We start from the raw sequence: 3801 nt of genomic DNA on the forward strand, positions 1-3801 counted from the left end.
GTCATTTATGTCCTAAAATAGTTTTATTTAGATATTATATTTCCTCCTCTAATAATCAAATAAGTTTATTTTTAAAGTATTCTTCCATTTTGCTTATATTGTCAAATTTGCTTGCATATAGTTGAGCAAAATGACTTAATAACTAATTTCATCTTTATCAGTTATATATTTATCCTTTTCATCTATGGTGTTAATCATTTGGATTTCTTCTCTCTTTTTTATCATATTAACCTACAATTTATCTATTTTGTTAATTTTTACACAAAACTGTCTCCTAGGTTTATCAATTCAATAGTTTCTTTTAATTTCATTGATTTCACCATTATTTGGATTTCTAATTTGATATTCAGTTAAGGACTTCAAATTTGCTTTTATCTCTCTGGGTTTTGTTTTAAATTGTATTCTAATGTATTGCTCTCTTTATTTTATTAACATAATCATTCAGAATCATAAGTTTTCCTTTAATTGTTACTTTTCAATTCTTTTTTAACTTTTACAGAACATAAACTGGTTTATTAAATGATAAATCAACACTATAAAAAAGGAGTTAATTCAATTCCTAGATCTAGGATGCCATTATCAAATAAAATATTACTTACACAAAAAGGTTATCTTAGAATTTGTAATGCAACAAATTTATAAGCCACTAAGAGTACGGGAAGAAACTCTGAACCAATCCACAGCCAGAATGACCCCTTAAGTTTAAATGAATCCCTCTTAATAATTAAGCACATAAAACTGTATTATTTGATATATTCTCCATGAACTTCTTATGAAATTCTGATTGAAAGGTATCATTTATAAATCTTTTGTCCTTTTTCAGTTCATCTTGTCCTTTGTTGAAGTTCTTAAAAACAACATCATCATCCCACCTCTTCTTTTCTTTGAAGTTGGCCTGAGACTGAGAGGGGCCAGTAAGATTAAGGGGAGCATTCTTCTTAGGATATTTTCCATTTGAATTCTTTCTTCTTCAGCCTTTTTGTTCTTGTTCTGTTTGGACTTGTTCTTCAGTTCTTTATTTTTTAAATATTTTTTTCTAGTTCTGTCAATACAGCTGCAATATCATCATCATCACTTTCTTCCTCAAAATCTTCATTTTCATCATCTTCATCTGTTAGGGGATCATCTGCATCAAAGTTGGCAGCAGGAATCTGATCTAACCAAGGTTTCTTAGACACAGAAGATGAGGTTGTTCATTCTCTAGTAGGACAATCACTATTTTTTTTTCTCTTACAGTAACTCTCTCTTCTTGGTCTCACTTAAAATCACAGTTGTGAACCTCTTCAGAAGTATCCTGAGTAGTTTGTCTGTATTTAAACTTTGTGTGAGAAGGAAAATCTCTGCTTGAATTTTGCTTGGAAAGCTGACTCAAATTGACTTCCTCTTTTTCCTCTTTCATCTCTTGCAGGATCAAATTTAGACCTTGCTGCTATTGTCATCTTTGATAATCGATGGAATTGGGGTCCCACAGGTCTCCAATGTTAGGCCAGCACCATTACCTCCTTGACTTTTAAATTTTATTTTGGTTAGATTTATCTAGTTCTGAGAGAGGGAAATTAAAGTGCTTCAGTATTTTTGTTTTGTTATCTATTTCCATCTATAAATCATTCAGTTTTTCCTCTAAAATTTTGGATACTCTAACATTCAGTGTTTATAGACTTAACACTGATAATGCTTCATTATCTATGGTACCTTTTAATATAATATATATCTTCATTCTTTATGTCATAATTATATCTATTTTAGTTTTAACTATTTCAGAGACCATGATTGTTCCCCCTTATTTCTTTGTATCAGCTGGGTCATTGTATATTCTGTTCCAGTCCTTTATTTTTATTCTATATGTCTCTCATTTTTAATTTTGTACCTTATAAACAATAAATTTTCAGGTTTTGGTGTTTGATCTATTCTACTTGTTTTGGGGGAATGAATTTATCCAATTGACACTCAAAGTCATAATTACTATTTATATATTTCCTTCCATTCTGTTTTTCCTCACTGTTTGCCCTTCTTTTCCTCTTTTTTTTGATTGTGTCCCTTCAGAGTCCAGTTTCTTCCATCCACTATGTCTCCAATTCATATTCCTTATTTAATACATTTCTATGTTGTCACCCTTTGCCTTACTTGTTCTAAATATGCCCTTCCCTTGGCCCCTACCCCATACCTTTTATTTCTTATTCTATTTACTTTTCCAAAAGTCCTTTCCTTATCCTCCAGCTCTGCCCTTCTATTTCTTGATATGAATTAAATTCTAAAAATCCCTACCTTATCTTGTCCTAAGAGTCTTTCCCTTATTCCCTCACCTTACCCTCCACCATTTCTTGAGATGCATTTCCTTCTTGGTATCCCTCCCTTTTCTTTTCCCCATGCCCTTTTCCTCTTAATTTACCTTTCTTTTGCTTAGTACCTTACTACCTTATGCAGACTCTTAGTCCCTCCCTTATCTTCTAGATTTTTTATCTTGTTTCTATGTATATTAAGAAGGCTTTTACCCCTCTAATTAATTTTTATGGTATTCTTGCTTTAAACTAGGTTTGATGAGAGTAGGGTTCTAGTAATACCAGTCATCCTCCTATTTTCTGTAGCAGTTCTTCAACAGTCCATTCCTCTTTAAATGGAATAATTGTTCCAGTTTACCCCTTCATGCTCTATTGTAGTATTATATTAGCTCATTCCATTGTATTCAATTCAAGTTTAACTCTTTTATGGATATTTAGGTCTTTCAAATTAACCAGGTAATGGTGTCATTCTTAAGGGTTATGGATGACATTTTTTCATAAGGAGTAAACAGTTTCACCTTTTGGCTTGCTTATAATTGGACTTTCATATTTACCTTCTTATATTTCTTATACATCAGATTGTCTACTGTTTTGGATTTTTCTCAAAAATAGTTAAAAAACTTTTAATTCTTTCAATATCCATTTTCCATGTATAATTATACTCAGTTTTGCTAGATATGTTGTTAATTGTAGATCCAGTACCACTGCTTTTCAAAATATTGTGCCCTTCAATGCTAAAACTTCTAAGTCTCATGATATTCTTACTGTAGTTCCATAGTTTTTAAATTGCCTTTTTCTTATTGTTGGTAGTATTTTCTCTCTAATCTGAGACCTATGGAACTTTTTAATAATATTCCTGTGAATTTTCATCTTTGAATCTCTTTTCTGTGGTGATCAGTGAATTCTTTCTATTTTATCCTTTGTTTCCATTATTTCTGGTTTGTCTTCCTTGATTATTTCTTGGAGCATGGTATTGAAACTCTTTTTTTTATCAATACTTACCCAGAGTTTCATATTATCTTCTATTATTTCATTGTTGATTTTGCTTTGTTATTTTTCTGCTTTATTATTTTTTGTCTTAGAAAAACATTAGCTTCCCCTTTTTCAATTCTATTTCTTAATTTATTATTTTCTTATGTCAGTGAGGCCCCAGTCCCTCAGCAAACCCATTCATTGGTGTGTACTTCTTCCTTCATTATCTGCTGCCACCACCTGGGATAAAGCAGAGGTCTGGGAGATTCTTGGGTCCCAGAGGTCCCTCCCTAATCAGCAACAAGACTACAGACCACAGAGTCACTTACAGGATTTGCTGCCTATTAACTCCACTACTATCCACCACTTGTCCAGCAGACAAGCAAGGCCACAGGCCCTTCAAACTTGCTGACTATGTAGTATTCACTTGGGCAGAGAGGTCAACCCCAAGAGGGGATCTCTAGTGTTGAGACATTAGCAGGTATCGATGCTCCATGGCCCTCCATCTGATTCCAATTGCCCTAGTATCCTGCACCAGAATGCAAACTAC

The 3801-nt window shown here is 32.6% G+C and overlaps 1 pseudogene; it reads right to left on the reverse strand.

Annotated features, from left to right (window-relative positions):
• Nucleotides 1–440: 440 nt before the first annotated feature.
• On the reverse strand, nucleotides 441–1701 carry LOC100031683 (spliceosome-associated protein CWC15 homolog; annotated as a pseudogene).
• Between the last annotated feature and the right edge of the window lie 2100 nt (nucleotides 1702–3801).

Source organism: Monodelphis domestica, chromosome 2 (genome assembly GCF_027887165.1).
Source record: "Monodelphis domestica isolate mMonDom1 chromosome 2, mMonDom1.pri, whole genome shotgun sequence".
Taxonomy (NCBI): Eukaryota; Metazoa; Chordata; class Mammalia; order Didelphimorphia; family Didelphidae; genus Monodelphis; species Monodelphis domestica.